Below are 27,139 nucleotides of genomic sequence, written 5' to 3'. Positions count from 1 at the left end.
TGTGATAGAAAAACCGCAAATTCCCTCATGGTGTTGTCTGAACAGACACCTGATTTAATGCAATGTGATAGAATCCTGACTAGAAATGAGCGGAAAATTCATAGACGCCGGAATGGCTTGTGCTACTACTGTGGTGATTCTACACATGTTATCTCAGCATGCTCTAAACGTATAGCTAAGGTTGTTAGTCCTGTCACCGTTGGTAATTTGCAACCTAAATTTATTCTGTCTGTAACTTTGATTTGCTCACTGTCATCTTATCCTGTCATGGCGTTTGTAGATTCAGGTGCTGCCCTGAGTCTTATGGATCTCTCATTTGCTAAGCGCTGTGGTTTTACTCTTGAACCATTAGAAAATCCTATTCCTCTTAGGGGTATTGATGCTACACCATTGGCAGCAAATAAACCGCAGTATTGGACACAGGTTACCATGTGCATGACTCCTGAACACCGCGAGGTGATACGTTTCCTGGTTTTACATAAAATGCATGATTTGGTTGTTTTAGGGCTGCCATGGTTACAGACCCATAATCCAGTCCTGGACTGGAAGGCTATGTCAGTCTCAAGTTGGGGCTGTCGTGGTATTCATGGGGATTCCCTGCCTGTGTCTATTGCTTCTTCTACGCCTTCGGAAGTTCCGGAGAATTTGACTGATTATCAGGATGTCTTCAGTGAGTCTGAGTCCAGTGCACTGCCTCCTCATAGGGACTGTGACTGTGCTATAGATTTGATCCCAGGCAGTAAATTTCCTAAGGGAAGACTGTTTAATCTGTCGGTACCTGAACATACCGCTATGCGTTCATATATCAAGGAGTCTCTGGAGAAAGGACATATTCGTCCGTCTTCTTCCCCTCTTGGTGCGGGATTCTTTTTTGTGGCAAAAAAGGACGGATCTTTGAGACCTTGTATTGATTATCGGCTTTTAAATAAGATCACTGTCAAATTTCAGTATCCTTTACCGCTGTTGTCTGACTTGTTTGCTCGGATTAAAGGTGCCAAGTGGTTCACCAAGATAGACCTTCGTGGTGCGTACAACCTTGTGCGCATTAAGCAAGGTGATGAATGGAAAACCGCATTCAATACGCCCGAAGGTCATTTTGAGTACTTGGTGATGCCTTTTGGGCTCTCCAATGCGCCTTCAGTTTTTCAGTCCTTTATGCATGACATTTTCTGGAAGTATCTGGATAAATTTTTGATTGTTTATCTGGATGATATTTTGGTTTTTTCTGATAATTGGGATTCGCATGTGGAGCAGGTCAGGTTGGTCTTTAAAATTTTGCGTGAAAATTCTTTGTTTGTCAAGGGCTCAAAGTGTCTCTTTGGTGTACAGAAGGTTCCCTTTTTGGGGTTCATTTTTTCCCCTTCTGCTGTGGAGATGGACCCAGTCAAGGTCCGAGCTATTCTTGATTGGACTCAGCCCTCGTCAGTTAAGAGTCTTCAGAAGTTCTTGGGCTTCGCTAACTTCTACCGTCGTTTTATCGCTAATTTTTCTAGCACTGTGAAACCTTTGACGGATATGACCAAGAAGGGCTCCGATGTAGCTAACTGGGCTCCTGCTGCCGTGGAGGCTTTCCAGGAGTTGAAACGCCGGTTTACTTCGGCGCCTGTTTTGTGCCAGCCTGACGTCTCACTTCCCTTTCAGGTTGAGGTGGATGCTTCGGAGATTGGGGCAGGGGCCGTTTTGTCGCAGAGAGGCCCTGGTTGCTCTGTTATGAAACCTTGTGCCTTTTTCTCTAGGAAGTTTTCGCCTGCCGAGCGAAATTATGATGTGGGCAATCGGGAGTTGTTGGCCATGAAATGGGCATTTGAGGAGTGGCGTCATTGGCTCGAGGGTGCTAAGCATCGTGTGGTGGTCTTGACTGATCACAAAAATCTGATGTATCTCGAGTCTGCTAAACGCCTTAATCCGAGACAGGCCCGCTGGTCATTGTTTTTCTCCCGCTTTGATTTTGTTGTCTCGTATTTACCAGGTTCAAAGAATGTGAAGGCCGATGCTCTTTCTAGGAGCTTTGTGCCTGATGCTCCTGGAGTCGCTGATCCTGTTGGTATTCTTAAAGATGGAGTTATCTTGTCAGCTATTTCTCCGGATCTGCGACGTGTGTTGCAGAGATTTCAGGCTGATAGGCCTGAGTCTTGTCCACCTGACAGACTGTTTGTCCCGGATAAGTGGACCAGCAGAGTCATTTCCGAGGTTCATTCCTCGGTGTTGGCAGGTCACCCGGGAATTTTTGGCACCAGAGATCTGGTGGCCAGGTCCTTTTGGTGGCCTTCCTTGTCAAGGGATGTGCGGTCATTTGTGCAGTCCTGTGGGACTTGTGCTCGAGCTAAGCCTTGCTGTTCTCGTGCCAGCGGTTTGCTCTTGCCCTTGCCTGTCCCAAAGAGACCTTGGACACATATCTCCATGGATTTCATTTCTGATCTTCCGCTATCTCAGGGCATGTCCGTTATCTGGGTGATATGTGATCGCTTCTCCAAGATGGTCCATTTGGTTCCTTTGCCTAAGCTGCCTTCCTCTTCCGATCTGGTTCCTGTGTTTTTCCAGAACGTGGTTCGTTTGCACGGCATCCCTGAGAATATTGTGTCAGACAGAGGATCCCAGTTCGTTTCCAGGTTCTGGCGATCCTTTTGTAGTAGGATGGGCATTGATTTGTCGTTTTCGTCTGCTTTCCATCCTCAGACTAATGGACAGACGGAGCGAACCAATCAGACTTTGGAGGCTTATTTGAGGTGTTTTGTCTCTGCTGATCAGGACGATTGGGTGACATTCTTGCCGTTGGCTGAGTTTGCCCTTAATAATCGGGCTAGTTCCGCCACCTTGGTTTCGCCTTTTTTCTGCAACTCTGGTTTCCATCCTCGCTTTTCTTCGGGTCATGTGGAGCCTTCTGACTGTCCTGGGGTGGATTCTGTGGTGGATAGGTTGCAGCGGATCTGGAATCATGTGGTGGACAACTTGAAGTTGTCACAGGAGAAGGCTCAGCGCTTTGCCAACCGCCGCCGCGGTGTGGGTCCCCGACTACGCGTTGGGGATTTGGTATGGCTTTCTTCCCGCTTTGTTCCTATGAAGGTCTCCTCTCCCAAATTTAAACCTCGTTTTATTGGGCCTTACAAGATATTGGAAATCCTTAATCCTGTATCTTTTCGTCTGGATCTTCCTGTGTCGTTTGCTATTCACAATGTATTTCATAGGTCCTTGTTGCGGCGGTACATTGTGCCTGTAGTTCCTTCTGCTGAGCCTCCTGCTCCGGTGTTGGTTGAGGGCGAGTTGGAGTACGTGGTGGAGAAGATCTTGGATTCTCGCCTCTCCAGGCGGAGGCTTCAGTACCTGGTCAAGTGGAAGGGCTATGGTCAGGAGGATAATTCCTGGGTGGTCGCCTCTGATGTTCATGCGGCCGATTTAGTTCGTGCCTTTCATGCCGCTCATCCTGATCGCCCTGGTGGTCGTGGTGAGGGTTCGGTGACCCCTCACTAAGGGGGGGGTACTGTTGTGAATTTGCTTTTTGCTCCCTCTAGTGGTTACTAGTTTTTTGACTCTGGTTTTTCTGTCATTCCTTTTATCCGCACCTGGGTCGTTAGTTAGGGGTGTTGCTATATAAGCTCCCTGGACCTTCAGTTCAATGCCTGGCAACGTAGTTATCAGAGCTAGTCTGCTGTGCTCTTGTCTACTGATCCTGGTTCCAGTTATATCAGCTAAGTCTGCTTTTTGCTTTTTGCTATTTGTTTTGGTTTTGTATTTTTGTCCAGCTTGTTCCAAATCTATATCCTGACCTTTGCTGGAAGCTCTAGGGGGCTGGTGTTCTCCCCCCGGACCGTTAGACGGTTCGGGGGTTCTTGAATTTCCAGTGTGGATTTTGATAGGGTTTTTGTTGACCATATAAGTTACCTTTCTTTATTCTGCTATCAGTAAGCGGGCCTCTCTGTGCTAAACCTGGTTCATTTCTGTGTTTGTCATTTCCTCTTACCTCACCGTCATTATTTGTGGGGGGCTTCTATCCAGCTTTGGGGTCCCTTTCTCTGGAGGCAAGAAAGGTCTTTGTTTTCCTCTACTAGGGGTAGCTAGATTCTCCGGCTGGCGCGTGTCATCTAGAATCAACGTAGGAATGATCCCCGGCTACTTCTAGTGTTGGCGTTAGGAGTAGATATATGGTCAACCCAGTTACCACTGCCCTATGAGCTGGATTTTTGTATTCTGCAGACTTCCACGTTCCTCTGAGACCCTCGCCATTGGGGTCATAACAGTTTGCCAGGCCAGTATTAAATGTTTAATGCATTGCAGAAGAGGGATTATAAGAAAGAAGATTCTGAGTTTTTTTTTTTCTTCTTCCCCTTTACCTCAGAGTGGCTATGCTTGCTGCAGACATGAATGTCCAGACCTTGATTACAAGTGTGGACCAGCTGGCTACTCGTGTGCAGGGCATACAAGACTATGTTATCAGAAATCCTAGGTCAGAACCTAAAATACCGATTCCTGAACTGTTTTCCGGAGACAGGTTTAAGTTTAGGAATTTCGTGAATAATTGTAAATTGTTTTTGTCCCTGAGACCCTGTTCATCTGGAGATTCTGCTCAGCAAGTAAAAATTGTTATTTCGTTCTTACGGGGCGACCCTCAGGATTGGGCTTTTTCGCTGGCGCCAGGAGATCCGGCATTGGCTGATCTTGATGCGTTTTTTCTGGCGCTCGGTTTACTTTATGAGGAACCCAATCTTGAGATTCAGGCAGAAAAGGCCTTGCTGGCTATGTCTCAGGGGCAGGACGAGGCTGAAGTGTATTGCCAAAAATTTCGGAAATGGTCCGTGCTGACACATTGGAACGAGTGTGCACTGGCCGCTAATTTTAGAAATGGCCTTTCTGAAGCCATTAAGAATGTTATGGTGGGTTTTCCCATTCCCACAGGTCTGAATGATACTATGGCACTGGCTATTCAAATTGACCGGCGGTTGCGGGAGCGCAAAACCGCAAATTCCCTCATGGTGTTGTCTGAACAGACACCTAATTCGGTGCAATGTGATAGAAAAACCGCAAATTCCCTCATGGTGTTGTCTGAACAGACACCTGATTTAATGCAATGTGATAGAATCCTGACTAGAAATGAGCGGAAAATTCATAGACGCCGGAATGGCTTGTGCTACTACTGTGGTGATTCTACACATGTTATCTCAGCATGCTCTAAACGTATAGCTAAGGTTGTTAGTCCTGTCACCGTTGGTAATTTGCAACCTAAATTTATTCTGTCTGTAACTTTGATTTGCTCACTGTCATCTTATCCTGTCATGGCGTTTGTAGATTCAGGTGCTGCCCTGAGTCTTATGGATCTCTCATTTGCTAAGCGCTGTGGTTTTACTCTTGAACCATTAGAAAATCCTATTCCTCTTAGGGGTATTGATGCTACACCATTGGCAGCAAATAAACCGCAGTATTGGACACAGGTTACCATGTGCATGACTCCTGAACACCGCGAGGTGATACGTTTCCTGGTTTTACATAAAATGCATGATTTGGTTGTTTTAGGGCTGCCATGGTTACAGACCCATAATCCAGTCCTGGACTGGAAGGCTATGTCAGTCTCAAGTTGGGGCTGTCGTGGTATTCATGGGGATTCCCTGCCTGTGTCTATTGCTTCTTCTACGCCTTCGGAAGTTCCGGAGAATTTGACTGATTATCAGGATGTCTTCAGTGAGTCTGAGTCCAGTGCACTGCCTCCTCATAGGGACTGTGACTGTGCTATAGATTTGATCCCAGGCAGTAAATTTCCTAAGGGAAGACTGTTTAATCTGTCGGTACCTGAACATACCGCTATGCGTTCATATATCAAGGAGTCTCTGGAGAAAGGACATATTCGTCCGTCTTCTTCCCCTCTTGGTGCGGGATTCTTTTTTGTGGCAAAAAAGGACGGATCTTTGAGACCTTGTATTGATTATCGGCTTTTAAATAAGATCACTGTCAAATTTCAGTATCCTTTACCGCTGTTGTCTGACTTGTTTGCTCGGATTAAAGGTGCCAAGTGGTTCACCAAGATAGACCTTCGTGGTGCGTACAACCTTGTGCGCATTAAGCAAGGTGATGAATGGAAAACCGCATTCAATACGCCCGAAGGTCATTTTGAGTACTTGGTGATGCCTTTTGGGCTCTCCAATGCGCCTTCAGTTTTTCAGTCCTTTATGCATGACATTTTCCGGAAGTATCTGGATAAATTTTTGATTGTTTATCTGGATGATATTTTGGTTTTTTCTGATAATTGGGATTCGCATGTGGAGCAGGTCAGGTTGGTCTTTAAAATTTTGCGTGAAAATTCTTTGTTTGTCAAGGGCTCAAAGTGTCTCTTTGGTGTACAGAAGGTTCCCTTTTTGGGGTTCATTTTTTCCCCTTCTGCTGTGGAGATGGACCCAGTCAAGGTCCGAGCTATTCTTGATTGGACTCAGCCCTCGTCAGTTAAGAGTCTTCAGAAGTTCTTGGGCTTCGCTAACTTCTACCGTCGTTTTATCGCTAATTTTTCTAGCACTGTGAAACCTTTGACGGATATGACCAAGAAGGGCTCCGATGTAGCTAACTGGGCTCCTGCTGCCGTGGAGGCTTTCCAGGAGTTGAAACGCCGGTTTACTTCGGCGCCTGTTTTGTGCCAGCCTGACGTCTCACTTCCCTTTCAGGTTGAGGTGGATGCTTCGGAGATTGGGGCAGGGGCCGTTTTGTCGCAGAGAGGCCCTGGTTGCTCTGTTATGAAACCTTGTGCCTTTTTCTCTAGGAAGTTTTCGCCTGCCGAGCGAAATTATGATGTGGGCAATCGGGAGTTGTTGGCCATGAAATGGGCATTTGAGGAGTGGCGTCATTGGCTCGAGGGTGCTAAGCATCGTGTGGTGGTCTTGACTGATCACAAAAATCTGATGTATCTCGAGTCTGCTAAACGCCTTAATCCGAGACAGGCCCGCTGGTCATTGTTTTTCTCCCGCTTTGATTTTGTTGTCTCGTATTTACCAGGTTCAAAGAATGTGAAGGCCGATGCTCTTTCTAGGAGCTTTGTGCCTGATGCTCCTGGAGTCGCTGATCCTGTTGGTATTCTTAAAGATGGAGTTATCTTGTCAGCTATTTCTCCGGATCTGCGACGTGTGTTGCAGAGATTTCAGGCTGATAGGCCTGAGTCTTGTCCACCTGACAGACTGTTTGTCCCGGATAAGTGGACCAGCAGAGTCATTTCCGAGGTTCATTCCTCGGTGTTGGCAGGTCACCCGGGAATTTTTGGCACCAGAGATCTGGTGGCCAGGTCCTTTTGGTGGCCTTCCTTGTCAAGGGATGTGCGGTCATTTGTGCAGTCCTGTGGGACTTGTGCTCGAGCTAAGCCTTGCTGTTCTCGTGCCAGCGGTTTGCTCTTGCCCTTGCCTGTCCCGAAGAGACCTTGGACACATATCTCCATGGATTTCATTTCTGATCTTCCGCTATCTCAGGGCATGTCCGTTATCTGGGTGATATGTGATCGCTTCTCCAAGATGGTCCATTTGGTTCCTTTGCCTAAGCTGCCTTCCTCTTCCGATCTGGTTCCTGTGTTTTTCCAGAACGTGGTTCGTTTGCACGGCATCCCTGAGAATATTGTGTCAGACAGAGGATCCCAGTTCGTTTCCAGGTTCTGGCGATCCTTTTGTAGTAGGATGGGCATTGATTTGTCGTTTTCGTCTGCTTTCCATCCTCAGACTAATGGACAGACGGAGCGAACCAATCAGACTTTGGAGGCTTATTTGAGGTGTTTTGTCTCTGCTGATCAGGACGATTGGGTGACATTCTTGCCGTTGGCTGAGTTTGCCCTTAATAATCGGGCTAGTTCCGCCACCTTGGTTTCGCCTTTTTTCTGCAACTCTGGTTTCCATCCTCGCTTTTCTTCGGGTCATGTGGAGCCTTCTGACTGTCCTGGGGTGGATTCTGTGGTGGATAGGTTGCAGCGGATCTGGAATCATGTGGTGGACAACTTGAAGTTGTCACAGGAGAAGGCTCAGCGCTTTGCCAACCGCCGCCGCGGTGTGGGTCCCCGACTACGCGTTGGGGATTTGGTATGGCTTTCTTCCCGCTTTGTTCCTATGAAGGTCTCCTCTCCCAAATTTAAACCTCGTTTTATTGGGCCTTACAAGATATTGGAAATCCTTAATCCTGTATCTTTTCGTCTGGATCTTCCTGTGTCGTTTGCTATTCACAATGTATTTCATAGGTCCTTGTTGCGGCGGTACATTGTGCCTGTAGTTCCTTCTGCTGAGCCTCCTGCTCCGGTGTTGGTTGAGGGCGAGTTGGAGTACGTGGTGGAGAAGATCTTGGATTCTCGCCTCTCCAGGCGGAGGCTTCAGTACCTGGTCAAGTGGAAGGGCTATGGTCAGGAGGATAATTCCTGGGTGGTCGCCTCTGATGTTCATGCGGCCGATTTAGTTCGTGCCTTTCATGCCGCTCATCCTGATCGCCCTGGTGGTCGTGGTGAGGGTTCGGTGACCCCTCACTAAGGGGGGGGTACTGTTGTGAATTTGCTTTTTGCTCCCTCTAGTGGTTACTAGTTTTTTGACTCTGGTTTTTCTGTCATTCCTTTTATCCGCACCTGGGTCGTTAGTTAGGGGTGTTGCTATATAAGCTCCCTGGACCTTCAGTTCAATGCCTGGCAACGTAGTTATCAGAGCTAGTCTGCTGTGCTCTTGTCTACTGATCCTGGTTCCAGTTATATCAGCTAAGTCTGCTTTTTGCTTTTTGCTATTTGTTTTGGTTTTGTATTTTTGTCCAGCTTGTTCCAAATCTATATCCTGACCTTTGCTGGAAGCTCTAGGGGGCTGGTGTTCTCCCCCCGGACCGTTAGACGGTTCGGGGGTTCTTGAATTTCCAGTGTGGATTTTGATAGGGTTTTTGTTGACCATATAAGTTACCTTTCTTTATTCTGCTATCAGTAAGCGGGCCTCTCTGTGCTAAACCTGGTTCATTTCTGTGTTTGTCATTTCCTCTTACCTCACCGTCATTATTTGTGGGGGGCTTCTATCCAGCTTTGGGGTCCCTTTCTCTGGAGGCAAGAAAGGTCTTTGTTTTCCTCTACTAGGGGTAGCTAGATTCTCCGGCTGGCGCGTGTCATCTAGAATCAACGTAGGAATGATCCCCGGCTACTTCTAGTGTTGGCGTTAGGAGTAGATATATGGTCAACCCAGTTACCACTGCCCTATGAGCTGGATTTTTGTATTCTGCAGACTTCCACGTTCCTCTGAGACCCTCGCCATTGGGGTCATAACAGTTTGCCAGGCCAGTATTAAATGTTTAATGCATTGCAGAAGAGGGATTATAAGAAAGAAGATTCTGAGTTTTTTTTTTTCTTCTTCCCCTTTACCTCAGAGTGGCTATGCTTGCTGCAGACATGAATGTCCAGACCTTGATTACAAGTGTGGACCAGCTGGCTACTCGTGTGCAGGGCATACAAGACTATGTTATCAGAAATCCTAGGTCAGAACCTAAAATACCGATTCCTGAACTGTTTTCCGGAGACAGGTTTAAGTTTAGGAATTTCGTGAATAATTGTAAATTGTTTTTGTCCCTGAGACCCTGTTCATCTGGAGATTCTGCTCAGCAAGTAAAAATTGTTATTTCGTTCTTACGGGGCGACCCTCAGGATTGGGCTTTTTCGCTGGCGCCAGGAGATCCGGCATTGGCTGATCTTGATGCGTTTTTTCAGGCGCTCGGTTTACTTTATGAGGAACCCAATCTTGAGATTCAGGCAGAAAAGGCCTTGCTGGCTATGTCTCAGGGGCAGGACGAGGCTGAAGTGTATTGCCAAAAATTTCGGAAATGGTCCGTGCTGACACATTGGAACGAGTGTGCACTGGCCGCTAATTTTAGAAATGGCCTTTCTGAAGCCATTAAGAATGTTATGGTGGGTTTTCCCATTCCCACAGGTCTGAATGATACTATGGCACTGGCTATTCAAATTGACCGGCGGTTGCGGGAGCGCAAAACCGCAAATTCCCTCATGGTGTTGTCTGAACAGACACCTAATTCGGTGCAATGTGATAGAAAAACCGCAAATTCCCTCATGGTGTTGTCTGAACAGACACCTGATTTAATGCAATGTGATAGAATCCTGACTAGAAATGAGCGGAAAATTCATAGACGCCGGAATGGCTTGTGCTACTACTGTGGTGATTCTACACATGTTATCTCAGCATGCTCTAAACGTATAGCTAAGGTTGTTAGTCCTGTCACCGTTGGTAATTTGCAACCTAAATTTATTCTGTCTGTAACTTTGATTTGCTCACTGTCATCTTATCCTGTCATGGCGTTTGTAGATTCAGGTGCTGCCCTGAGTCTTATGGATCTCTCATTTGCTAAGCGCTGTGGTTTTACTCTTGAACCATTAGAAAATCCTATTCCTCTTAGGGGTATTGATGCTACACCATTGGCAGCAAATAAACCGCAGTATTGGACACAGGTTACCATGTGCATGACTCCTGAACACCGCGAGGTGATACGTTTCCTGGTTTTACATAAAATGCATGATTTGGTTGTTTTAGGGCTGCCATGGTTACAGACCCATAATCCAGTCCTGGACTGGAAGGCTATGTCAGTCTCAAGTTGGGGCTGTCGTGGTATTCATGGGGATTCCCTGCCTGTGTCTATTGCTTCTTCTACGCCTTCGGAAGTTCCGGAGTATTTGACTGATTATCAGGATGTCTTCAGTGAGTCTGAGTCCAGTGCACTGCCTCCTCATAGGGACTGTGACTGTGCTATAGATTTGATCCCAGGCAGTAAATTTCCTAAGGGAAGACTGTTTAATCTGTCGGTACCTGAACATACCGCTATGCGTTCATATATCAAGGAGTCTCTGGAGAAAGGACATATTCGTCCGTCTTCTTCCCCTCTTGGTGCGGGATTCTTTTTTGTGGCAAAAAAGGACGGATCTTTGAGACCTTGTATTGATTATCGGCTTTTAAATAAGATCACTGTCAAATTTCAGTATCCTTTACCGCTGTTGTCTGACTTGTTTGCTCGGATTAAAGGTGCCAAGTGGTTCACCAAGATAGACCTTCGTGGTGCGTACAACCTTGTGCGCATTAAGCAAGGTGATGAATGGAAAACCGCATTCAATACGCCCGAAGGTCATTTTGAGTACTTGGTGATGCCTTTTGGGCTCTCCAATGCGCCTTCAGTTTTTCAGTCCTTTATGCATGACATTTTCCGGAAGTATCTGGATAAATTTTTGATTGTTTATCTGGATGATATTTTGGTTTTTTCTGATAATTGGGATTCGCATGTGGAGCAGGTCAGGTTGGTCTTTAAAATTTTGCGTGAAAATTCTTTGTTTGTCAAGGGCTCAAAGTGTCTCTTTGGTGTACAGAAGGTTCCCTTTTTGGGGTTCATTTTTTCCCCTTCTGCTGTGGAGATGGACCCAGTCAAGGTCTGAGCTATTCTTGATTGGACTCAGCCCTCGTCAGTTAAGAGTCTTCAGAAGTTCTTGGGCTTCGCTAACTTCTACCGTCGTTTTATCGCTAATTTTTCTAGCACTGTGAAACCTTTGACGGATATGACCAAGAAGGGCTCCGATGTAGCTAACTGGGCTCCTGCTGCCGTGGAGGCTTTCCAGGAGTTGAAACGCCGGTTTACTTCGGCGCCTGTTTTGTGCCAGCCTGACGTCTCACTTCCCTTTCAGGTTGAGGTGGATGCTTCGGAGATTGGGGCAGGGGCCGTTTTGTCGCAGAGAGGCCCTGGTTGCTCTGTTATGAAACCTTGTGCCTTTTTCTCTAGGAAGTTTTCGCCTGCCGAGCGAAATTATGATGTGGGCAATCGGGAGTTGTTGGCCATGAAATGGGCATTTGAGGAGTGGCGTCATTGGCTCGAGGGTGCTAAGCATCGTGTGGTGGTCTTGACTGATCACAAAAATCTGATGTATCTCGAGTCTGCTAAACGCCTTAATCCGAGACAGGCCCGCTGGTCATTGTTTTTCTCCCGCTTTGATTTTGTTGTCTCGTATTTACCAGGTTCAAAGAATGTGAAGGCCGATGCTCTTTCTAGGAGCTTTGTGCCTGATGCTCCTGGAGTCGCTGATCCTGTTGGTATTCTTAAAGATGGAGTTATCTTGTCAGCTATTTCTCCGGATCTGCGACGTGTGTTGCAGAGATTTCAGGCTGATAGGCCTGAGTCTTGTCCACCTGACAGACTGTTTGTCCCGGATAAGTGGACCAGCAGAGTCATTTCCGAGGTTCATTCCTCGGTGTTGGCAGGTCACCCTGGAATTTTTGGCACCAGAGATCTGGTGGCCAGGTCCTTTTGGTGGCCTTCCTTGTCAAGGGATGTGCGGTCATTTGTGCAGTCCTGTGGGACTTGTGCTCGAGCTAAGCCTTGCTGTTCTCGTGCCAGCGGTTTGCTCTTGCCCTTGCCTGTCCCGAAGAGACCTTGGACACATATCTCCATGGATTTCATTTCTGATCTTCCGCTATCTCAGGGCATGTCCGTTATCTGGGTGATATGTGATCGCTTCTCCAAGATGGTCCATTTGGTTCCTTTGCCTAAGCTGCCTTCCTCTTCCGATCTGGTTCCTGTGTTTTTCCAGAACGTGGTTCGTTTGCACGGCATCCCTGAGAATATTGTGTCAGACAGAGGATCCCAGTTCGTTTCCAGGTTCTGGCGATCCTTTTGTAGTAGGATGGGCATTGATTTGTCGTTTTCGTCTGCTTTCCATCCTCAGACTAATGGACAGACGGAGCGAACCAATCAGACTTTGGAGGCTTATTTGAGGTGTTTTGTCTCTGCTGATCAGGACGATTGGGTGACATTCTTGCCGTTGGCTGAGTTTGCCCTTAATAATCGGGCTAGTTCCGCCACCTTGGTTTCGCCTTTTTTCTGCAACTCTGGTTTCCATCCTCGCTTTTCTTCGGGTCATGTGGAGCCTTCTGACTGTCCTGGGGTGGATTCTGTGGTGGATAGGTTGCAGCGGATCTGGAATCATGTGGTGGACAACTTGAAGTTGTCACAGGAGAAGGCTCAGCGCTTTGCCAACCGCCGCCGCGGTGTGGGTCCCCGACTACGCGTTGGGGATTTGGTATGGCTTTCTTCCCGCTTTGTTCCTATGAAGGTCTCCTCTCCCAAATTTAAACCTCGTTTTATTGGGCCTTACAAGATATTGGAAATCCTTAATCCTGTATCTTTTCGTCTGGATCTTCCTGTGTCGTTTGCTATTCACAATGTATTTCATAGGTCCTTGTTGCGGCGGTACATTGTGCCTGTAGTTCCTTCTGCTGAGCCTCCTGCTCCGGTGTTGGTTGAGGGCGAGTTGGAGTACGTGGTGGAGAAGATCTTGGATTCTCGCCTCTCCAGGCGGAGGCTTCAGTACCTGGTCAAGTGGAAGGGCTATGGTCAGGAGGATAATTCCTGGGTGGTCGCCTCTGATGTTCATGCGGCCGATTTAGTTCGTGCCTTTCATGCCGCTCATCCTGATCGCCCTGGTGGTCGTGGTGAGGGTTCGGTGACCCCTCACTAAGGGGGGGGTACTGTTGTGAATTTGCTTTTTGCTCCCTCTAGTGGTTACTAGTTTTTTGACTCTGGTTTTTCTGTCATTCCTTTTATCCGCACCTGGGTCGTTAGTTAGGGGTGTTGCTATATAAGCTCCCTGGACCTTCAGTTCAATGCCTGGCAACGTAGTTATCAGAGCTAGTCTGCTGTGCTCTTGTCTACTGATCCTGGTTCCAGTTATATCAGCTAAGTCTGCTTTTTGCTTTTTGCTATTTGTTTTGGTTTTGTATTTTTGTCCAGCTTGTTCCAAATCTATATCCTGACCTTTGCTGGAAGCTCTAGGGGGCTGGTGTTCTCCCCCCGGACCGTTAGACGGTTCGGGGGTTCTTGAATTTCCAGTGTGGATTTTGATAGGGTTTTTGTTGACCATATAAGTTACCTTTCTTTATTCTGCTATCAGTAAGCGGGCCTCTCTGTGCTATACCTGGTTCATTTCTGTGTTTGTCATTTCCTCTTACCTCACCGTCATTATTTGTGGGGGGCTTCTATCCAGCTTTGGGGTCCCTTTCTCTGGAGGCAAGAAAGGTCTTTGTTTTCCTCTACTAGGGGTAGCTAGATTCTCCGGCTGGCGCGTGTCATCTAGAATCAACGTAGGAATGATCCCCGGCTACTTCTAGTGTTGGCGTTAGGAGTAGATATATGGTCAACCCAGTTACCACTGCCCTATGAGCTGGATTTTTGTATTCTGCAGACTTCCACGTTCCTCTGAGACCCTCGCCATTGGGGTCATAACACCTCTGCCTCCAATCTGTTTCTAGTATTTACCCTCTGTCCCAACACCGCAAATTGCAGCTCAAAAGTGCAGTCTCCACAGTCAACACATGCTCCAGTGTTATTAGGGTTCAGTAACGTCTGCTGATCCCCTGCTGTGTGTCCGGCAATTTCTCCTGCTCTGTCCACATTCACACTACTACTGATTTTGAACTTGCTTCAATTAGGCCTCTGCCTCCACTCTGTTTCTAGCATTTACTCTCGGCTCCAACACCGCCAGTTGCAGCTCAGAAGTGCCATCTGCACAGTCAACACATGCTCCAGTGTTATTGGGGTTCAGAAACGTCAGGTGATCCCTGCTGTGTGTTCGGCAATTTCTCCTGCTCTGTCCACATGCACACTACTACTGATCTTAAACTTGCTCCAATTAGGCCTCTGCCTCCAATCTGTTTCTAGTATTTACCCTGGGCTCCAATACCGCCAGTTTCAGCTCAGAAGTGCCATCTGCACAGTCAACACATGCTCCAGTGTTATTGGTGTTCAGTATCGTCAGCTGTTCCCCTGCTGTGTGTCCGGCAATTTCTCCTGCTCTGCCCGCATTCATACTACTACTGATTTTAAGCATGCTCCAATTAGGCCTTTGCCTCCCCTCTGTTTCTACTATTTACCCTGGGCTACAACATCGCCAATTGCAGCTCAGAAGTGCCGTCTGCACAGTCAACACTTGCTCCAGTGTTATTTGGGTTCAGTAACGTCAGCTGATCCCCTACTGTGTGTCCGGCAGTTTCTCCTGCTCTGTCCTAATTCACACTAATACTGATTTTAAACTTGCTTCAATTAGGCCTCTGCCTCCACTCTGTTTCTAGTATTTACCCTGGGCTCCAACACCACCAGATGCTGCTCAGAAGTGGCATCTGCACAGTCAACACTTGCTCCTTTGCTATTGGGGTTCAGTAACGTCCCATGCTGTGTGTCCGGCAATTTCTCCTGCTCTGTCCACATTCACACTACTACTGATTTTAAATTTGCTCCAATTGGGCCTCAGCCTCCACTCTGTTTCTACTATTTACCCTGGGCTACAACATCGCCAATTGCAGCTCAGAAGTGCCGTCTGCACAGTCAACACTTGCTCCAGTGTTATTTGGGTTCAGTAACGTCAGCTGATCCCCTACTGTGTGTCCGGCAGTTTCTCCTGCTCTGTCCTAATTCACACTAATACTGATTTTAAACTTGCTTCAATTAGGCCTCTGCCTCCACTCTGTTTCTAGTATTTACCCTGGGCTCTAACACCGCCAATTGCAGCTCAGAAGTGCAGTCTGCACAGTCAACACATGCTCCAGTGTTATTAGGGTTCAGTAACGTCAGCTGATCCCTGCTGTGTGTCTGGCAATTTCTCCTGCTCTGTCCACATTCACACTACCACTGATTTTAAACTTGCTTCAATTAGGCCTCTGCCTCCACTCTGTTTCTCGCATTTACTCTGGGCTCCAACATCACCAGTTGCAGCTCAGAAGTGCCATCTGCACAGTCAACACATGCTCTAGTGTTATTGGGGTTCAGTCCCGTCAGCTGATCCCCTGCTGTGTGTCCGGCAATTTCTCCTGCTCTGTCCACATTCACACGACTACTGATTTTAAACTTGCTTCAATTAGGCCTCTGCCTCCACTCTGTTTCTCGCATTTACTCTGGGCTCCAACATCACCAGTTGCAGCTCAGAAGTGCCGTCTGCACAGTCCACACATGCTCCAGTGTTATTTGGGTTCAGTAACGTCAGCTGATCCCCTGCTGTGTGTCCGTCAATTTCTCCTGCTCTGTCCACATTCACACTACTACTGATTTTAACCTCTTCACCCCCAAGGGTGGTTTGCACGTTAATGACCAGGCCATTTTTTACAATTCTGACCACTGTCCCTTTATGAGGTTATAACTCTGGAACGCTTCAACGGATCTTGGCGATTCTGACATTGTTTTCTCGTGACATATTGTACTTCATGATAGTGGTAAAATTTCTTCGATATAACTTGCGTTTATTTGTTAAAAAAACGGATATTTGGCGAAAATTTTGAAAATTTCGCAATTTTCCAACTTTGAATTTTTATGCCCTTAAATCACAGACATACAGTATGTCACGCAAAATACTTAATAAGTAACATTTCCCACATGTCTAATTTACATCAGCACAATTTTGGAACCAAATTTTTTTTTTGTTATTGAGTTATAAGGGTTAAAAATTGACCAGCAATTTCTCATTTTTACAACACCATTTTTTTCAGGGACCACATCTCATTTGAAGTCATTTTGAGGGGTCTATATGACAGAAAATACCCAAGTGTGACACCATTCTAAAAACTGCACCCCTCAAGGTGCTCAAAATCACATTCAAGAAATGTATTAACCCTTCAGGTGTTTCACAGGAATTTTTGGAATGTTTGAAAAAAAGTTAAATGTTCATTTTTATTTACACAAAATTTATTTCAGCTCCAATTTGTTTTATTTTACCAAGAGTAACAGGAGAAAATGGACCCCAAAAGTTGTTGTACCATTTGTCCTGAGTACGCTGATACCCCATATGTGGGGGTTAACCACTGTTTGGGCGCATGGCAGAGCTCGGAAGGAAAGGAGCGCCATTTGACTTTTCAATGCAAAATTGACTGGAATTGACATGGGACGCCATGTTGCGTTTGGAGAGCCCCTGATGTGCCTAAACATTGAAACCCCCCACAAGTGACACCATTTTAGAAAGTAGACCCCTTAAGGAACTTATCTAGATGTGTGTTGAGCACTTTGACCCAACAAGTGCTTCACAGAAGTTTATAATGCAGAGCCGTAAAAATAAAAAATCATATTTTTTCACAAAAATGATTTTTTCGCCCCCATTTTTTTATTTTCCCAAGGGTAAGAAAATAAATTAGACCACAAAAGTTGTTGTGCAATTTGTCCTGAGTACGACGATACCCCATATGTGGGGGTAAACCACTGCTTTGGCGCATAGCAGAGCTCGGAAGGGAAGGAGCGCTATTTTACTTTTCAATGCAAAATTGACTGGAATTAAGATGGGACGCCATGTTGCGTTTGGAGAGCCCCTGATGTGCCTAAACATTAAAACCCCCCACAAGTGACACCATTTTGGAAAGTAGACCCCCTAAGGAACTTATCTAGATGTGTTTTGAGAGCTTTGAACCCCCAAGTGTTTCACTACAGTTTATAACGCAGAGCCGTGAAAATAAAAATTCCTCTTTTTTTTCACAGAAATGATTTTTTAGCCCCCAGCTTTGTATTTTTACAAGGGTAACATAATAAATTGGACCAAAAAAGTTGTTGTCCAATTTGTCCTGAGTACGCTGATACCCCATATGTGGGGGGGAAGCACTGTTTGGGCGCATGACAGAGCTCGGAAGGGAAGGAGCGCCATTTGGAATGCAGACTTAAATGGATTGGTCTGCAGGCGTCACGTTGCATTTGCAGAGCCCCTGATGTACCCAAACAGTAGAAACCCCCCACAAGTGACCCCAAATTGGAAACTAGACCTCCCAAGGAACTTATCTAGATGTGTTGTGAGAACTTTGAACCCCTGTTGTGAACTCTGTTTTTGGGCTCCCTCTTGTGGTCACAAGTGGTACTGTGTGAGTGCTATCTTTGGGCTCCCTCTGGTGGCTCTTTTTGTCATTCTGCAGGTCTGTGGCTGGGATCAGCTGTCTCGTTAACAGCTGGTTGGTTTCCTATTTAGCTCACCTGGACTTTCAGTTGTTGCCTGCTGTCAATGTATTCAGTGCTATTTTGATCTCTCCTGACTACCTTCGTTATCAGTCTCTCCAAGAGAAGTTAAGTTTCTGTTTGTTCATTTTTTGATCATCAGTGTTCAATATGTTTCCTGGTTTATTATCAGTCCTAGTCCAGCTTGCTAATATGTGATTTCCTTGCTTGCTGGTAGCTCTAGGGGGCTGAGTTTCTCCCCTCACACCGTTAGTTGGTGTGGGGGTTCTTGAATTCTCAGCGTGGATATTTTGTATAGGGTTTTCTACTGACCGCACAGTTTCCTATCTGTCTTCTGCTGTCTAGTATTAGCGGGCCTCATTTGCTGAATCTGTTTCATTTCTACGTTTGTATTTTCCCCTTACCTCACCGTTATTATTTGTTGGGGGCTTTCTATATCTTTGGGGTTATTTCTCTGAGGCAAGTGAGGTCTTACTTTCTTCTCTCTAGGGGTAGCTAGTTTCTCAGGCTGCGTCGAGACGTCTAGGAATTCAGGCACGTTCACCGGCTACCTTTAGTGTGTTCGGTTAGGATCAGAATTGCGGTCAGTCCAGTTACCACCTCCCTAGAGCTCGTTCTATGTTCAGTAACTTAGCTAGTCAGTTCGGTGATCCTCAGCTACTAAGGATCATAACAGTACAGCAGGCCGATAAGTGTTTAATGCATCGCAAAAGTGGGATAAGAGAAGTCCTGAGTGCATTTTTTTTTTTCCCTTTGCTGCAGTCTGTCCAGCTTCTCTCATCCCCTTAATCTCTGGGTGGCTTTGAGTTCAGCTGCAGACATGGATATTCAGAGTCTGACTTCTAGTGTGGATCATCTTGCTGCAAGGGTGCAAAGCATTCAGGATTTTGTTGTTCACAGTCCTATGTCAGAGCCAAAAATACCTATTCCTGAGTTGTTTTCTGGAGATAGATCTAGGTTTCTGAATTTTAAGAATAATTGTAAATTATTTCTTTCCTTGAGACCTTGTTCCTCTGGTGATTCTGCTCAGCAAGTTAAAATTGTTATCTCCTTGTTACGTGTCGACCCTCAGGATTATGCTTTCTCCCTGGCGCCAGGAGATCCTGCATTGCTGAATGTGGATGCGTTTTTTCTGGCGCTTGGACTGCTTTATGAGGAACCTAATCTTGAGAACCAGGCAGAAAAGGCTTTGCTGGCCCTCTGTCAGGGACAGGATGAAGCAGAGGTGTATTGTCAAAAATTTAGGAAATGGTCGGTGCTTACTCAATGGAATGAGTGTGCCCTGGCTGCAAATTTCAGAGAAGGTCTTTCTGAAGCCATTAAGAATGTTATGGTGGGGTTCCCCACGCCAGTTAGTCTGAATGACTCAATGGCTTTGGCCATTCAGATTGATTGGCGTTTGCGGGAGCGCAAATCTGCGCACTATCTGGCGGTGTTTTCTGAACAGAGACCTGAGTCTATGCAATGTGACAGAATTCTGACCAGAATTGAGCGGCAAAGTCATAGACATCAAAATGGGTTGTGCTTTTACTGTGGTGATTCTTCTCATGTTATCTCAGCATGCTCTAAGCGCTTAAAAAAAATCGCTAAGCCTGTTACCGTTGGTACTATACAGCCTAAATTCATTTTGTCTGTTACTTTAATTTGTTCTTTGTCATCCTACTCGGTTATGGCTTTTGTGGATTCAGGTGCTGCCCTGAATCTGATGGATTTGTCGTTTGCCAGGCGCTGTGGTTTGGTCCTGGAGCCTTTAAAATTCCCTATTCCACTGAGGGGAATTGATGCTACACCATTGGCTGAGAATAAGCCTCAGTATTGGACTCAAGTGACCATGTGCATGACTCCTGTACATCAGGAGGTGATTCGCTTTCTTGTGCTGCATAATTTGCATGATGTTGTCGTTTTGGGTCTGCCATGGCTGCAGGCCCATGATCCAGTTCTGGATTGGAAAGCTATGTCTGTGTCAAGTTGGGGTTGCCAGGGGATTCATGGCGATGCTCCTTTGGTGTCAATTGCTTCTTCCACTCCTTCTGAGGTCCCTGAGTTTTTGTCGGACTACCAGGATGTATTTGATGAGCCCAGATCCGGTGCCCTACCTCCTCATAGGGATTGTGATTGTGCTATAAATTTGATTCCTGGTAGTAAGTTCCCTAAGGGACGACTTTTTAATTTGTCTGTACCAGAACATGCCGCTATGAGGAGTTATATAAAGGAGTCTTTGGAGAAGGGACATATTCGGCCATCCTCATCCCCTCTTGGTGCAGGATTCTTTTTTGTGGCCAAGAAGGATGGTTCTCTGAGACCTTGTATAGATTATCGTCTTCTAAATAAAATCAAGGTCAAATTTCAGCTCGGATTAAGGGGTCCAGTTGGTTCACCAAGATAGATCTTCGTGGTGCGTATAACCTTGTGCGTATTAAGCAGGGGGATGAATGGAAAACAGCATTTAATACGCCCGAAGGCCATTTTGAGTACTTGGTGATGCCTTTTGGACTCTCTAATGCTCCTTCTGTGTTTCAGTCCTTCATGCATGACATCTTCCGAGAATTTCTGGATAAATTTATGATTGTGTATCTGGATGACATTTTGGTCTTTTCTGAGGATTGGGAGTGCCATGTGAAGCAGGTCAGGATGGTATTTCAGGTCCTGCGTGCTAATGCCTTATTTGTGAAGGGCTCAAAATGTCTCTTCGGAGTACAGAAGGTTTCCTTTTTGGGTTTTATTTTTTCTCCTCCTACTATTGAGATGGACCCAGTCAAGGTCCAGGCTATTCATGACTGGACTCGGCCTACATCTGTTAAGAGTCTTCAGAAGTTCTTGGGTTTTGCTAATTTTTACCGTCGCTTCATTGCTTATTTTTCTGGCGTTGTTAAACCCTTGACGGATTTGACCAAGAAGGGTTCTGATGTGACTAATTGGTCTCCTGTGGCCGTGGAAGCCTTTCAGGAGCTGAAGTGCCGGTTTCTTCGGCTCCAGTTTTATGTCAGCCTGATGTCTCTTTTCCTTTTCAGGTCGAGGTTGATGCTTCTGAGATTGGAGCTGGGGCTGTTTTGTCGCAGAGAAGCTCTGATTGCTCTGTGATGAAGCCTTGTGCTTTCTTTTCAAGAAAGTTTTCGCCTCCCGAGCGGAATTATGATGTTGGTAATCGGGAGTTGTTGGCTATGAAGTGGGCATTTGAGGAGTGGCGACATTGGCTCGAGGGAGCTAAGCATCGTGTGGTGGTCTTGACTGATCACAAAAATCTGATTTATCTCGAGTCTGCCAAGCGGCTGAATCCTAGACAGGCTCGTTGGTCGTTGTTTTTCTCCTGTTTCGATTTCGTGGTCTCGTACCTGCCTGGTTCGAAGAACGTGAAGGCTGATGCTCTTTCTAGGAGTTTTGTGCCTGACTCTCCGGGAGTTTCAGAGCCGGTTGGTATCCTCAGAGAGGGAGTGATTTTGTCTGCCATTTCCCCAGATTTGCGACGAGTGCTGCAGGAGTTTCAAGCGGATAGACCTGACCGTTGCCCACCAGAGAGACTGTTTGTCCCAGATAGATGGACCAGCAGAGTTATTTCCGAGGTTCATTCTTTGGTGTTGGCAGGTCATCCTGGGATTTTTGGTACCAGAGATTTGGTGGCTAGATCCTTCTGGTGGCCTTCCTTGTCGCGGGATGTGCGTTCCTTTGTGCAGTCCTGTGGGATTTGTGCTCGGGCTAAGCCTTGCTGTTCTCGTGCCAGCGGTTTGCTTTTGCCTTTGCCTGTCCAGAAGAGGCCTTGGACGCACATTTCCATGGATTTTATTTCGGATCTTCCAGTCTCTCAAAGAATGTCTGTCATCTGGGTGGTGTGTGATCGTTTTTCTAAAATGGTCCATTTGGTGCCCTTGCCTAAGTTGCCTTCCTCCTCCGATTTGGTTCCTCTATTTTTTCAGAATGTGGTTCGCTTGCACGGCATCCCTGAAAATATTGTGTCTGACAGAGGATCCCAGTTTGTGTCCAGATTTTGGCGGATCTTTTGTGCTAAGATGGGCATTGATTTGTCTTTTTCGTCTGCCTTCCATCCTCAGACGAATGGCCAAACCGAGCGAACTAATCAGACCTTGGAAACTTATTTAAGATGTTTTGTTTCTGCTGATCAGGATGATTGGGTTACTTTTTTACCATTGGCCGAGTTTGCCCTTAATAATCGGGCTAGTTCTGCTACTTTGGTTTCGCCTTTTTTTTGTAATTCTGGCTTTCATCCTCGTTTTTCCTCGGGTCAGGTGGAGCCGTCTGACTGTCCTGGGGTGGATTCTGTGGTGGATAGGTTGCAGCAGATTTGGAACCATGTGGTGGACAATTTGAAGTTGTCACAGGAGAAGGCTCAGCGCTTTGCCAACCGCCGTCGCGGTGTGGGTCCCCGACTTCGTGTTGGGGATTTGGTATGGCTGTCTTCTCGGTATGTTCCTATGAAGGTCTCCTCTCCTAAGTTCAAGCCTCGCTTCATCGGTCCTTATAAGATTTTGGAAATCCTTAACCCTGTGTCATTTCGTTTGGACCTCCCAGCGTCGTTTGCCATTCATAATGTGTTCCATAGGTCTTTGTTGCGGAGGTATGTGGTGCCTGTGGTTCCTTCTGTTGAGCCCCCTGCTCCAGTGCTGGTTGAGGGCGAATTGGAGTACGTGGTGGAGAAGATCTTGGATTCTCGTATTTCTAGACGGAGGCTTCGGTATTTGGTTAAGTGGAAGGGCTATGGTCAGGAGGATAATTCCTGGGTTGTCGCCTCTGATGTTTATGCGGCCAATTTGGTTCATGCCTTCCATGTTGCTCATCCTGATCGCCCTGGGGGTTTTGATGAGGGTTCAGTGACCCCTCCTCAAGGGGGGGTACTGTTGTGAACTCTGTTTTTGGGCTCCCTCTTGTGGTCACAAGTGGTACTGTGTGAGTGCTATCTTTGGGCTCCCTCTGGTGGCTCTTTTTGTCATTCTGCAGGTCTCTGGCTGGGATCAGCTGTCTCGTTAACAGTTGGTTGGTTTCCTATTTAGCTCACCTGGACTTTCAGTTGTTGCCTGCTGTCAATGTATTCAGTGTTATTTTGATCTCTCCTGACTACCTTCGTTATCAGTCTCTCCAAGAGAAGCTAAGTTTCTGTTTGTTCATTTTTTGATCATCAGTGTTCAATATGTTTCCTGGTTTATTATCAGTCCTAGTCCAGCTTGCTAATATGTGATTTCCTCGCTTGCTGGTAGCTCTAGGGGGCTGAGTTTCTCCCCTCACACCGTTAGTTGGTGTGGGGGTTCTTGAATTCTCAGCGTGGATATTTTGTATAGGGTTTTCTACTGACCGCACAGTTTCCTATCTGTCTTCTGCTATCTAGTATTAGCGGGCCTCATTTGCTGAATCTGTTTCATTTCTACGTTTGTATTTTCCCCTTACCTCACTGTTATTATTTGTTGGGGGCTTTCTATATCTTTGGGGTTATTTCTCTGAGGCAAGTGAGGTCTTACTTTCTTCTCTCTAGGGGTAGCTAGTTTCTCAGGCTGCGTCGAGACGTCTAGGAATTCAGGCACGTTCACCGGCTACCTTTAGTGTGTTCGGTTAGGATCAGAATTGCGGTCAGTCCAGTTACCACCTCCCTAGAGCTCGTTCTATGTTCAGTAACTTAGCTAGTCAGTTCGGTGATCCTCAGCCACTAAGGATCATAACAAACCCCCAAGTGTTTCACTACAGTTTATAACGCAGAGCCGTGAAAATAAAAATTATTTTTTTTTCACAAAAATGATTTTTTAGCCCCCAGTTTTGTATTTTCACAAGGGTAACAGGATAAATTGGACCCCAAAAGTTGTTGTCCAATTTGTCCTGTGTACGCTGATACCCCATATGTGGGGGTAAACCACTGTTTGGGCGCATGGCAGAGCTCGGAACGGAAGAAGCGCCGTTTGGAATGCAGACTTAGATGGATTGGTCTGCAGGCGTCACGTTGCATTTGCAGAGCCCCTGATGTACCTAAACAGTAGAAACCCCCCACAAGTGACCCCTTATTGGAAATTAGACCCCCAAGGAACTTATCTAGATGTGTTGTGAAAACTTTGAACCCCCAAGTGTTTCACTACAGTTTACAATGCAGAGCCGTGAAAATAAAAAAATCCTTTTTTTCCCACAAAACTTATTTTTTAGCCCCCAGTTTTGTATTTTCCCAAGGGTAACAGGAGAAATTGGACCTCAAAAGGTGTTGTCCAATTTGTCCTGAGTACGCCGATACCCCATATGTTGGGGTAAACCCCTGTTTGGGTACACGGGAGAGCTCTGAAGTGAAGGAGCACTGTTTTACTTTTTCAACGCAGAATTGTCTGGAATTGAGATCGGATGCCATGTCCCGTTTGGAGAGCCCCTGATGTGCCTAAACAGTGGAAACCCCCCAATTATAACTGAAACCCTAATCCAAACACACCCCTTACCCTAATCCCAACGGTAACCCTAACCACACCCCTAACCCTGACACACCCCTAACCCTAATCCCAACCCTATTCCCAACCGTAAATGTAATCCAAACCCTAACCCTAACTTTAGCCCCAACCCTAACTGTAGCCTTAACCCTAGCCCTAACCCTAGCCCTAACCCTAGCAATAACCCTAACCCTAGCAATAACCCTAGCCCTAACCCTAGCCCTAGCCCTAACCCTAGCAATAACCCTAGCAATAACCCTAGCCCTAACCCTAGCCCTAGCCCTAACCCTATCAATAACTCTAGCAATAACCCTAGCCCTAACCCTAGCCCTAACCCTAGCCATAACCCTAGCAATAACCCTAGCCCTAACCCTAGCCCTTACCCTAGCAAAAACCCTAGCCCTAACCCTAGCTCTAACCCTAACCCTAGCCCTAACCCTAACCCTAATGGGGAAAATGGAAATAAATACATTTTTTTTATTTTTCCCTAACTAAGGGGGTGATGAAGGGGGGGTTGATTTAATTTTATAGCGGGTTATTTAGCGGATTTTTATGATTGGCAGCCGTCACACACTGAAAGACGCTTTTTATTGCAAAAAATATTTTTTGCTTTACCACATTTTGAAAGCTATAATTTTTCCTTATTTGAGTCCACAGAGTCATGTGAGGTCTTGTTTTTTGCGGGACAAGTTGATGTTTTTATTGGTAACATTTTCGGGCACATGACATTTTTTGATCGCTTTTTATTCCGATTTTTGTGAGGCAGAACGATCAAAAAACAGCTATTCATGAATTTCTTTTGGGGGGGGCGTTTATACCGTTCCGCGTTTGGTAAAATTGATAAAGCAGTTTTATTCTTCGGGTCAGTACGATTACAGCGATACCTCATTTATATCATTTTTTTTATGTTTTGGCGCTTTTATACGATAAAAGCTATTTTATAGAAAAAATAATTATTTTGGTATCGCTTTATTCTCAGGACTATAACTTTTTTATTTTTTTGCTGATGATGCTGTATGGCAGCTCGTTTTTTGCGGGACAAGATGACGTTTTCAGTGGTACCATGGTTATTGATATCTGTCTTTTTGATCGCGTGTCATTCCACTTTTTGTTTGGCGGTATGGTAATAAAGCGTTGTTTTTTGCCTCGTTTTTTTTTTTCTCACGGTGTTTACTGAAGGGGTTAACTAGTGGGACTGTTTTGTAGGTTGGGTCGTTACGGACGCGGCGATACTAAATATGTGTACTTTTATTGTTTGTTTTTTTTATTTAGATAAAGCAATGTATTTATGGGAATAATATTTTTTTTTTTTCTTTATTTAGGAATTTATTTTTTATTTATTTTTTTACACATGTGGAAAATTTTTTTTTTTACTTTTTTACTTTGTCCCGGGGGGGACATTACAGATCGGTGATCTGACAGTGTGCACAGCACTCTGTCAGATCGGCGATCTGCTGTGCAGGGCTGCAGGCTTACCAGCGCCTGCTCTGAGCAGGCACTCGGTAAGCCACCTCCCTCCCTGCAGGACCCGGATGCCGCGGCCATCTTGGATCCGGGACCTGCGGCGAGGAGGGAGGTAGGAGACCCTCGGAGCAACGCGATCACATCGCGTTGCTGCGGGGGTCTCAGGGAAGCCCGCAGGGAGCCCCCTCCCTGCGCGATGCTTCCCTATACCGTCGGTACACCGCAATCATGTTTGATCGCGGTGTGCCGGGGGTTAATGTGCCGGGGGCAGTCCGTGACCACTCCTGGCACATAGTGCCGGATGTCAGCTGCGATATGCAGCTGACACCCGGCCGCGATTGGCCGCGCTCCCCCCGTGAGCGCGGCCGATCGCGTATGACGTACTATCCCGTCGGTGGTCATACGGGCCCACCCCACCTCGACGGGATAGTACGTCAGATGTCAGAAAGGGGTTAAACTTGCTCCAATTAGGCATCTGCCTCCACTCTGTTTCTAGTATTTACCCTGGGCTACAACACCGCCAGTTGCAGCTCAGAAGTGCCGGCTGCACAATGAACACATGCTCCAGTGTTATTGGGGTTCAGTAACGTCAGCTGATCCCCTGCAGTGTGCCCGGCAATTTCTCCTGCTCTGTTTATATTCACACACTACTACTGATTTTAAACTTGCTCCAATTAGGCCTCTGCCTCTACTCTGTTTCTAGTATTTACCCTGGGCTCCAACACCGCTAACTGCAGCTCAGAAGTGCCGTCTGCACAGTCAACACATGCTCTAGTGTTATTGGGGTTCAGTAACGTCAGCTGATCCCCTGCTGTGGGTCCAGCAATTTCTCCTGCTCTGTCCACATTCACACTACTACTGATTTTAAACTTGCTCCAATTAGGCCTCTGCCTCCACTCTGTTTCTATTATTTACTCTGGGTTCCAGCACCGCCAGCTGTTTCCCGGCAGTGTCTTTGGCATGGGTACTCCTTCCTGCCCAGCCTAGTTCCAGGACGCCAGCTGTTTCCAGGTAGTTTTGCGGTCGGTTTAGCCGACTCTATGGTGCCTGCAGTTTAGGTTCTTCCTATGTGGGCTGCGGGATCTGACAATGAAGGCTAGTTCCGTAGTGCCAATAGGACAAGCACCCCCTGTAGGACTGTGGATTTTGGTAACTCTGGCCGGCTCTCGGCCTTGCACCTTTTTTTTTCATGTGTACCTTCTGCTGCCTATCTGAGTTCCAGTACCATTAGCTGGTTCTTTGGAAGTCAATCTTGAATATGTCCCCCTGGGTTCCAGCAACATCTGCTGGTTCCAGGCAGTGCCTTTGGATTAGGTGCCTCCTTCTCGGTATCAGAGTTCCACCAA

This window comes from Ranitomeya variabilis, chromosome 1 (genome assembly GCF_051348905.1).
Source record: "Ranitomeya variabilis isolate aRanVar5 chromosome 1, aRanVar5.hap1, whole genome shotgun sequence".
Classification (NCBI taxonomy): Eukaryota; Metazoa; Chordata; class Amphibia; order Anura; family Dendrobatidae; genus Ranitomeya; species Ranitomeya variabilis.
The sequence above is the reverse complement of the archived record's forward strand: the minus strand, read 5'-3'. Positions refer to the sequence as shown.